The sequence below is a fragment of the Narcine bancroftii genome, chromosome 4 (genome assembly GCF_036971445.1).
Source record: "Narcine bancroftii isolate sNarBan1 chromosome 4, sNarBan1.hap1, whole genome shotgun sequence".
Lineage (NCBI taxonomy): Eukaryota > Metazoa > Chordata > Chondrichthyes > Torpediniformes > Narcinidae > Narcine > Narcine bancroftii.
The window spans coordinates 289,806,577-289,818,592 of record NC_091472.1 but is presented as its reverse complement, the minus strand read 5'-3'; positions in this window follow the sequence as shown (position 1 = coordinate 289,818,592).

Below are 12,016 nucleotides of genomic sequence, written 5' to 3'. Positions count from 1 at the left end.
ATTTTTTTTTTCTTCTGTTCAATGTACATACTCATGATTGACTTTTTTATAGAGAGTCAAATGATCCCATTAATTCATTCTTATGAATCCAAAAAATAAAGTTATTTCTGACCCTGCTCCTGTGTTACTATCTTTAAATTTTCCTGGCCTTCCTCAAATAAACAGACACTGGCATTTTAGTTCGACCTTACTATCTGATAAGAAATTTTTAAAGTTCTTTGAGGAACAAATTACTCTCTTTTTTTGTAAAAAAAATACTGTGGAAGAGACTTATATTATTATATGGGACACATTTAAGGCTTTTACTAGAGGACAAATGATCTCTTACACTGCAAGCATTAGGAAAAGGCTAAGCAAGAAAAAACTGATTTAGCTAACCAACTGAAACAATTAGATCAAAGGTCTGCTTTAGCTCCAGATCTTGCTTTATATAAACAATGTGTTGAAATTAAAACTAAATATGAGCTTCTTTTAATATCCAATTGAAAGCAAACATTTAAAAGGAAAAAGTCAATTTTATATCCATGGAGATAGAACAGGTAAACAATTGGCTAATCAATTAAAAACTTTAGCAGCCAAACATCAAATCAAAGAAATTTGCAAAGCTAATGGTGATATGACAATTGATCATTTAGAAATAAATTAAAGATTTAAAGAATTTTATTCTGAACTGTACAGTTCCGATTCTGCTCAGGATAATATTGTAATGAATAATTTTTATAGATAAATTGAATATTTCTGTATGATCTGCTGCTAATCAAAAGCAATTGCATCAATCTATTTCCCATGAAGAAATTGTCAAGGCAATTCTGGGAACTCTGGGAATTTACCAGGTCCTGATGGATTTCCTGGAGAATTTTATAAGGCTTTTTCCTCTCTACTTACATATTATTTATATTCTGTTCTTTCTGATCATTTTAAACTTGGCCAAGTTGCCACAGTCTTTTTTATGAGGCTTTTATTTCACTAATTCTTAAAAAGAATAAAAATGCAGTCGACTGCTCTTCATACAGGCCAATTTCTTTACTCAACATTGACACTAACGTTTTGGCTCATAGACTTGAAAATATTTTACCACTTATGAAATCTGATGATCAGACTGGATTGATTAAAAGTAAGTATTCCCATTTCAATATATGCTGTTTATTAAATAGTATATACTCTCCTGCTAAGAAGGTTATAGAATGTGTGATATTGCTGGATGCAGAGAAGGCTTTTGACTGGATAGAATGGAACTATTTATTTAAGACTGTAGAAAAAAAAATTTGCTGCTGGCTTTATTCAATGGATAAAGTTACTATATCTATCTCCTTCTGTCTGTGTTCATATTAATTTTCAGAATTCTAAACCTTTTAGACTTAGGCTTGGAACCAGACAAGTTGCCCTTTAAGTCCATTGCTTTTTGACCTGGCTTTAGAACCCTTAGTTATCATTTTTCAGGTATCTAATGATATTACTGGTATTTTAAGGAAGGGCACAACCTACAAAGTTTTGCTTGAAGCTGATGATTTATTGTTTTTTATTTCTAATCCTGAGACGTCACTGCCTTCTAAGCTTTTTTTAATTTCTCATTTTAGTCCATTTTCAGGTTATAAGAAATCTACATAAGAGTGAACATTTTCCTTTGAATAATTTGGCACTGATAAATACTAACCTTCCTTTTAAAAATGTAAAATCAATTTATCTATTTGGGTAACAATGACTAAGAACTATAAAAACTTATTCAAATAAAATATTCTCACCTTAATCAAACACGTGAAAAGAGCATTATCAAATTGGTCTTTATCCAATGATTGGTCAAAACAACTCTATTAAAATGAATATATTAGCTAAATTTTTATATCTTTTTCAGGCTTTGTCTGTATTTTTGATTCTCTTGACTCAATCTTATCTTCTTACATATGGAAGAATAAACATCCTTGCCTAAATGGTCCATTTACAAAAACTTAAAAAGAATGGATATTTAGCCTTATTAAACTGAAGGTTTTATTGTTGGGCAGTCAAAATATGAAATTTTACATTTTAGTTCTATTATATTAACCATGAAGACTGTCAACATGGGTCTTTTTGGAATCTAATTCTGACACAATTTTTTCTCTTATTTCTCTTTTTAGATCCTCACTTCCTATATCTTTAAATAAATTAACTAATAATCCAGTGGTTAAACACACTTTAAGGACTGGATACAAGTTATAAAACATTTTGGTTTAATGAGATTTTCTCTTTCTGGTACTATTTTTTCTAATTTTTTTAAACCTCCCATGAATGATATAACTTTTTAAGAATGGTATAGATTAGGCATTAAATGTTTTAAAGATTTATTTGTTGGCCGGAATTTCATTCCTATTGAACAACTTTCACTTAAATCTTTCTTTGGCTTGGCTTCGCGGACGAAGATTTATGGAGGGGGTAAAAAGTCCACGTCAGCTGCAGGCTCGTTTGTGGCTGACAAGTCCGATGCGGGACAGGCAGACACGATTGCAGCGGTTGCAGGGGAAAATTGGTTGGTTGGGGTTGGGTGTTGGGTTTTTCCTCCTTTGCCTTTTGTCAGTGAGGTGGGCTCTGCGGTCTTCTTCAAAGGAGGTTGCTGCCCGCCAAACTCTGAGGCGCCAAGATGCACGGTTTGAGGCGTTATCAGCCCACTGGCGGTGGTCAATGTGGCAGGCACCAAGAGATTTCTTTAGGCAGTCCTTGTACCTTTTCTTTGGTGCACCTCTGTCACGGTGGCCAGTGGAGAGCTCGCCATATAACACGATCTTGGGAAGGCGATGGTCCTCCATTCTGGAGACGTGACCCATCCAGCTCAGCTGGATCTTCAGCAGCGTGGACTCGATGCTGTCGACCTCTGCCATCTCGAGTGCCATTCACTTAAATATGGTCTAGCAAATACTCATTTTTTTTGTTATCTACAGATTAGATTTTTTTTTTACGATCTTAATTAAATATGTTTCCTAAGAGGACTGATAAGAATTTAATTGATGTAATTTTTAATTTGCAACCTTTCTATAAGGGTTCAATATCTAACATTTATGATATGTTGTTGGATATAAGAGAGGTTCCCTCAGATAAAATTTTAAAAGCCTGGGAAATTTCTGAAGAAACTTGGAATGTAATTTTCACATTGGTTAATACCATTGGGCTCGCAGGTCCAAAGTCAAGCCATCTTGTATTTCTGTGGATGTATCTCCTCATTGTGATAACTGCAACAAAATGGAGATGCTTCACTAATTCATATGCCTTGAGAAATATTGGAATGAAGTATTTCAAACTTTCTCTGCACTTTTTAAGGTTAGTTTTAAACCTAATCTCTTAACTGACTTATTTGGTATTGTTGTAGAGAATGGGGTAACTTTTACAGCATCTGATCTGTATTAGCTTTAATTTCCCTTATGGCTAGGTGGGCAATGTTGCTCAGATGGAAGGATGTTACCCTGGCTAATCGTACTCAATGTCTACGTGACGTGACATCATGTCATGTTTAAATTTAGAGAAGATTAGATTCTCAATTTCCAATTTGAATTAAAATTTTCAAACACTGTAGGGACCCTGTTTGAATTACCTTCATAATCTTTGGTTTGATATGAAGGCAGAAGTGTTGACTAATGAGATAATTTATTGCTCTAATAAAATTTCTATCTTTTTTTTTGGCCAAACAGCTTTTTATTGGTAATGGGTTTAGATTTTCCTTTTTTAATAATAAAATATTAATACAATGTAGTTTGTTTGATTGAGAATGTTTTGCGGAAACTGCCAAAATGTTTGGCCTGGAAGTCAGCCTGAAGAAAACTGAGGTCCTCCATCAGCCAGCTCCCCACCATGACTACCAGCACCCCCACACCTCCATCGGGCACACAAAACTCAAAACGGTCAACCAGTTTACCTATCTCGGGTGCACCATTTCATCAGATGCAAGGATCGACAACGAGATAGACAACAGACTCGCCAAGGCATATAGCGCCTTTGGAAGACTACACAAAAGAGTCTGGAAAAACAACCAACTGAAAAACCTCACAAAGATAAGCGTATACAGAGCCGTTGTCATACCCACACTCCTGTTCAGCTCCGAATCATGGGTCCTCTACCGGCATCAACTACGGCTCCTAGAACGCTTCCACCAGCGTTGTCTCCGCTCCATCCTCAACATTCATTGGAGCGACTTCATCCCTAACATCGAAGTACTCGAGATGGCAGAGGCCAACAGCATCGAATCCATGCTGCTGAAGATCCAACTGCACTGGGTAGGTCACATCTCCAGAATGGAGGACCATCACCTTCCCAAGATCGTGTTATATGGCGAGCTTTCCACTGGCCACCGTGACAGAGGTGCACCAAAGAAGAGGTACAAGGACTGCCTAAAGAAATCTCTTGGTGCCTGCCACATTGACCACCGCCAGTGGGCTGATATCGCCTCAAACCGTGCATCTTGGCGCCTCACAGTTCGGCAGGCAGCAACCTCCTTTGAAGAAGACCGCAGAGCCCACCTCACTGACAAAAGACAAAGGAGGAAAAACCCAACACCCAACCCCAACCAACCAATTTTCCCCTACAACCGTTGCAACCGTGTCTGCCTGTCCCGCATCGGACTTGTCAGCCACAAACGAGCCTGCAGCTGACGTGGACATTTACTCCCTCCATAAATCTTCGTCCGCGAAGCCAAGCCAAAGATATTTTTGACTTTTAACATATATCCTTATGTAATCTGTATTTTTTGATGTGAAATTTCAATGTTAATAAAATTATTGAAAAAGAAACAAAGGCTGTTGAGCAGTAAATTTCAAGATTTACACGAGCAGTGCTATATTTCCAGGTCACAGTGGTACCTGACTTGAGAAAAACTTACAAGCTTTAGTTCCCATGCTCCTACTGCCCTTGGGATAGATGTAGAAGGAAGAAGCCAAAATAGCCTAGGCAGGTAACTACAGTGCACTTTGAGGATGGCTAACACTACAGGAACAATGTGCTGGAAGCTGAGGGAATGAATGGTAAACATGATGGATGAAGATCTAGGATATGCTTGATGGACCAGTGTTATTTGTCCATCCCTAAATGCCTTTGAAAAGGTAATAATGGCCTGCTTGAAATTATGCACTTGTTTTAAGCTGCATTCATCCAGGGAAGCAGAGAATACTCCATCACACTCTTTATTTCTGCCTCATAGGTAATGGAAAGATTTTGGAGCACAAGAGGTGAATTACTCAAGATACATTCGCCTTTTTTTCCAAGTTCAAGTTCATCTATAATGAAGCCATGGAATTCATATGGCTATTGCAGTTGTAATTTTGGTCAATGGTGACCTCTAGAATGTTGACAATTAGCAAAGTGGCAATGATAATACCATTAAGTATCTCTTTGGTAGATGGTCGTTGACTGGCACTTTTACAGTGCGAATGTGAAATTGGGAATTTAGTTCTTGGGGAATTTTGTCAATGACAGCTGTTTGTGTAACTGCAAGACAGAAAATGGAAACTGATGAATATTTGAAGTTTCACCCAGAATTCATATTCACTTACTAAAGCATGTTATCGAGAGTTTTAATTTCCCCAACCTACTTGCAAACCCTTGATTATTCTCAGATCAATGACTCAGTTTCCACAGCTCAAAGGTTCACTACCCTTTAAGCGATGAAATTTCTCCTCATTTCAATGTAAAATTACCTGTTTCTGATTTTGAAAAACGTGATCTCTTTCTTCTCAACATCCTCATCATATCTACCCTGTCAAGTCCTTTAAGAATGTTATACATGCCACCATTGAGGTCACCTGCTAATCCGTGAACTCTCTTTAAAGTAAACCTGTCCTTTTCCTCAGAAAGGCGACCAAAAATCTGCACAATACTCCAGTTTCAGCCTCACCATAGTGCTTCTACATTGTTGCAAGAATGTTTTATTCTTGTACTCTAATCCTCTGTCAATAAAGGCCAGTGTGCTCCTTGCCTTACTAACTGCCTGCTGAACTAAATCCCATGTTGTGTAGATTTATAAATAAAAATTATATTTCCTGCGTTTGATGTTTTGTCGATTCCCAAGCATTGTATGAACCATCTTCAAATTATGAAACAGAAAAGTCAAATGCTATCTACTTTCACATTGCTGGCTTTATGCTAACTTCATTCATTTTACATATTTTTGTTTGCTTTTTTTAAATTTCAGAACATGTTTTACGGCAACCATTACACCCTAAATCATAAGTAACAATTTAAATTCTTCTGATATCTGGATAAAATAACAGCATGCTTCTTTGAAACTGGATTGTGAGCAAGGCTGACAACACCAATAGGTTTTATATACAATCATAGCTGTGGAATAGTCATAATTGCTAATCATTCTGGTATATCTAAAAAAAGCAAGAATAAAATTGCCGAAGTCATATGCACACTTCATACCCATCTTTGCATTTTGTATATAAATATACCTAACCTGGGATAATAATGTTATGGTTCAGTTAATTTTGGGATGATCCCTACAAGAGTCTTATCCATATATTCCAAGAAGTACGTTTATTGATGAGTCTATGACACTCGTTCAGAACTCTCAAAAAAAGTTAATAACTTCTCTACCTGATATAATTTAACACCATATGGTTCAGAAGAATGATACTATCCATTGATTAATTTTACAAAATCTCATTGCTGTTCCCTAATTCATAGAAGCCTTCTACATTCTTCCTGTTAACCAAGGCACCCATTCAGTGAACCAAAAGTGAAATGGTCACAGGAGGAACAGAACGACTAGTTAAAAGATGAGACATGGCTATAGTTAGGCTGCCGGAAACAGCAAAATGTCATCCTGAAAAATTCAACTGATTAGGTGGTCTGAAAATACCTCATTCTTTTCTTTTTCTTTACCTTTTTTTCTACAATAAAGATTCCAGAATGAAGGCATTCACAGATCCTTTTTTTAACTATGATTTGCCCTACAGGCCTGAGGTGGGTGTAGATCAATAGTGAAGAGGAATAAAAATAGTGGAAGCAGATCCATTTTCTCCAGGCTTCTTCATGAGCCTGTCTTATAAAATTATTTGCAGCAGAAACATTAATCTATGATTGTATGATGGATGAAAGCATCTAACTGGTAGCATGCCCTTGACTCTGAATGTCTGTACATCTGGCACCTCTTGCAAGAATATCTACATGCCTTCATTAAAATGCATTACAACTTCACTTAGGGAAGGATGTAAAATTGCCTATTCATATGATAGCAGAGCTACAAGGCACATTGTTAATGACTCAACCAGACTGGAAAATAATCCAAAATCCAAAACAGAAAATTGTTGGAATACTGAGCAGGTCAGGCAGCTTCCCAGGATAGAGAAATAGAATTAATATTTCAAGTTGGTGGCCTTTCATCCGAAGGAAAAGGTTAGAGGTAGAAGAAGCTTTAGTTTACAGAGACTGGGGAGGTGGTAGATGATGAGAACAAGGGAATAGATCTGCTGAGACCAGAAAAGATTCAACGACAAAACTAATGATGGAGCCATCAGAAAAGAACAGGAAAGGCTTGTGGGGGGTGCAAATAGATTTTTTTTTTAATTTAGACATACAGCACGATAACAGGCCATTTTGGCCCACGAGCCCATGCCGCCCAATTACACCTGATCTACACTCCCTGTACATTTTTCAAATGAAAGACTGAAAGCTATTAAAGGGGGGGGGGGGGGAACAATTGATGGAAATGTGAGATAGAATGATAAATTATCTAAAATTATTTATATATTTAAATAATTATGCTTCATTCAGCATATATGTAACAGTTTATGCATTTTATTCCAGATATTCTACTCTGAAAATATTTCTATTTTAGATGCATGATGCTGTCACACATGAGTTGTATTTGGTATCTGTTCAGCTGTTGGAGAAAGGTTTCTGTTCCATTTCTTTCTCAGCTTATTCTCATTCCTTCTCAGTGATTCTATCTTGTACTCTATATTATGATCACTGAGTGGCACAGCTACATTGTATGTAATATTTGCCTTAGCACTGTAGTGAGTTAGATGACTAACTCTGTTAGGCTTCTGGGAGTTCCACTCATCTTAAAATATAAGGTCGTAAAAATGTATTAGCAGGTTAAGTTAAGTGAATATGTTCTAATAAATTTCATCATTATGCCAACTGCAGGGAAATCTCTTAAAAGTTGATATTTTCAGATCCATTAATTACCTTGGAAGTTATTCCCCATTTTCTCTCTTAAGCTGAACTGCTGGTTTTCTCTTCAAAACACAGCAGATACTGAAAAATCTTAAGTAAAAACAATAAATATTGAACATACTCAGCAGGTCAGGTAGAATCTGTTTTTGTTCCAGGCAATTAGTTCTTCATTTGAGGTGATATAACAAGCAAAATAGTGCAGTATTTAAAATTCTGAAATAAGAACAAATAATATTAGGAATTGTCTGCAGCACAGGTAACATCTGTGGAGAAGGAAAAAGAGTTAGTATTTCAATTCAGTGATATTTTTCCATTTTATTGCAAAGTAGTTAATGTGGCTAGAAAGGTGAAAACCCTATTATTTGCAGCTCTCTGTGTATTTTAGCATTTCAGTTTGGGAGCAGAAGTAGGGAGCTTAGCTGTTTAGCAAGTTGGGTCTGACAAAGTGACCCGTTGGACCTGAGGAGAATAAAGCAGTAAATAAGATTTCTTTTGGGTTGTGATGCTGAGGGGGGAAGGTGCTCGGTATTTCTGTGTGCGTATGGAGTACATGATTTATATGAAATATTGTTTTACAAATATTGTTAAAACTAAAGTTTAAGGATTTATGTAAAGATAATATGACTAAGGTTATTAATGTAAGGTACAGATTAGTGCAATATAATTTTTTGCATCAATTATGTTTAATCGTTCAAAAATTAAAAAGATTTAACCTAATGTCTCCAGATTTATGTTTTAGATGTGGTAAAGAGAAAGGTTCATTTTTTTCATTCAACTTGGATCTGTCCCAAAGTTAAGACTTTCTGGATACAAGTTAAATTGTTTTTGGAAAAAATATTAAAAGTTAAACTTCCATTTGATCCAATGTTGTTTTTATTAGGAAATATTAAAATGATTAGTTTAAAATTAAGATTTGACTGGATCAAATTTACGATTAGCTTTAGCTGTATCTAAGCTGTATGTTTAACTATGACGTGGAAGTCCGATTTGGTCTTGGGAATGCAAAGATGGCATACTGAAATGAAGTCTTGTATCCCTCTTGACAAGTTAACATATAATTTATGGAATAAATATCATTTCTTTTTGAAAGTATGGACCCCATACTTGAAAATTGTTGGTTTGAAGATTTAAGCTCTCAATCCGTTCTGGTGATGATTCTTGGTTTCACGGCTGAGAAGTTGTATTATATATAATTGATGATCTCCTTTTCTTTCTTAGTGGCTAGTTATAGGGGAAGGAGGGTGGGGATTAATGGGGAGGGTGGGGGGGGGGGTTGTTATTATATTATGCACATATAGTTTTCTGTACATGAATTTTATTAGAATTTGATGTAATTGTGGTTTTAAAATTTTAAAATAATGTTTAAAGGGAGTGTTTGAACTATTAAAATTACATTGTACAAGCACATCCATGAAGAGTACAATCTGCAAAGAGTCTTCTTTTCTACATGTAAAAGCATAATTTCATCACTCCAGCAACTGAATTTCAGAATTTGAATCAGATTTATTGACATGAACAAGTGTCACAACATTTGTTGTTTTGTGGCAGCAGTATTGTGCATTACAGATGCAAAGGAGCAATGAATTACAATTCCATAAATACAATATTTAAAAAGAGATAAGTAGTGCAAAAAGAGAAAAAACAAGGTATGTCTATAGATTAATTGTCTGTTTAGAAATCTGATGGTGCAGCGGAAAAAGCTGTTTTTGTAACATTGGGTGTGTGTCATCAGGCTCTTGTACCTCCTTCCTAATGATAGCAGTGAGAAAGGGCATTGGCTGGGTGGTGAGGGTCTTTAATGATAGAGGCTGCTTTCTCGAGACACTGTCTCTTAAAGATGTCCTATATAGTGTGTAAACTAATGCCCATGATGGTGCTGGCCGAGTTTATAACCCTTTTCCTGTCCTGTGCATTAGCACCTCCATACCAGACAGTGATGCAACCAGTCAGAATGTTCTCCACCAGTAGAAATGTGCAAGAATCTTTGGTGACGTACCAAATCTCCTCAAATTCCTCATGAAATTTTGCCACTGGTGAGCCTTCTTCATGATTGCATCAACATGATGATTGTAAGGTAAAAACATCATGAGATGGGACCGGAGAAGGAGTCACCCAGTACTAAGGAGTAACAGAATGCAGATGTGACCTTGTACACTCAAGATAAGCTTTGCACTAACAAGAATGATGTGCAGCAGACTAACAGAGAAGGATAGCAACAGTTTATTCATTGGACAATGTAATGGTATGATCATTTACTAAGTACGTATCCTGAGGTATAAAAAAAACACCACTTGCTGATAACGGCAGAATGCGCCTTCTTCAACTAACACTGTTAGTTACAAGTGTTACAATCCGGCAATAAAGAACAAAGAACCTTGATTTCGACTCAGTCTGGTGTTTGACTCACTCATTCATGAACAAAGCAGACCTAACATGGCCCAAAGATAGATCTTCAGAGATAAAAACACCCAAGAATTTGAATTTCTTTACCCTTTCCACTGCTGACCCCCTTGATGAGGACTGGTTTGTGTTCTCCTGATTTCCTCTTCCTGAAGTCCACAATCAATTCCTTAATTTTGTTAACATTGAGTGCAAGATGAATGTTGTGACACCACTCAACTTGCTGATCGATTTCTCCCCTGTACGCTTCCTCATTGCCATTTGTAATTCTGCCGACATCCGTAATGCCATCAGCATATTTGTAGATGGCATTTAAATTGTGCTTAGCCACACAGTCACGACTGAGTAGAGCAGTAGTCTAAGCACACATCCTTGAGGTGCACCTGTGTTGATTGCCAGTGGGAAGAAGATCTTGTTACCAAACTACACTGACTGTGGTCTTCTGTTGAAAAAGTCAAGAATCTGGTTGCAGAGGGAGGTGCAGAGGCCCATGTTCTAACGCTTGCTGATCTGTTATCTATGAAAAGCAGCCTAATGTACATATTGCTGTTGTCCACGTGATCCAGGCCTGAGTAGAGAGCAAGTGAGATTATATCTACTGCAAAATGATTGTGATGGTAGGCAAATTGCAGTGGGTCCAGGTGGTTTCTTAACTTAATTCTGCCCATGACCAACCTTTAAAGCATTTAATAACAGCAGATGTGAATGCTACTGGGTGATAGTCGTCAAGACAGCTCACTCTACTCTTCTTGGACACAGATATGATTGATGCCCTTTTAAAGTAGGTGGGAAGCTACGACTGCCTTAATGAGAAAATGTCTGTTAAGACTTCAGCTAGTTGGCTGACACATATTTGGAGTACACTGCCAGATACACCATCAGGGCCTGACATCTTGAGAGGCTTCACCCTCTTGAGAGATGTTCTGATGTTGGCCACTGGGACAGATATGACAGGGTTTCCAGCTTCTGCAGGAATTCTCCTTCGTACAGTTGAATTTTCCTTTTCAAAGAGAACAGAAAATATGTTCAGCTCATTGGGGAATGAAGGATCACATCCACATCACTTCCCCTTGTAGGATGGAATGGATTGCAAGCCCTGCTATAGCTGCCAAGTATCTGATTCTCTTTCTAACTTTACACAGAATTACTGGGCAGTGGGGGTCTTTGAGGATAGAGGCTGCTTTTTTTTAAGACACTGCCTCATGTATATGTCCTCAATGGAGTGAAATCTGGTGCCTGTGATGTTCCAGGCTGAGTTAACAACCCTCTGGAGTTTACTCTTGTCCTGGAGGAGGCTGAGACCCTTGTCTGGACCCCGGGTTGGAAGTGAGATGCATGGCGCCCCGGGTGTGAAGGTGACCAGGCTTGGGACGTGTTGAAGCGGGACCGCCATTATTGTTAATTTGTATATCTTTTTGCCTTCTCTGTCCGATTTATTTTCCTTCTTGCTTTTCCTGAATTTTACATACTATTT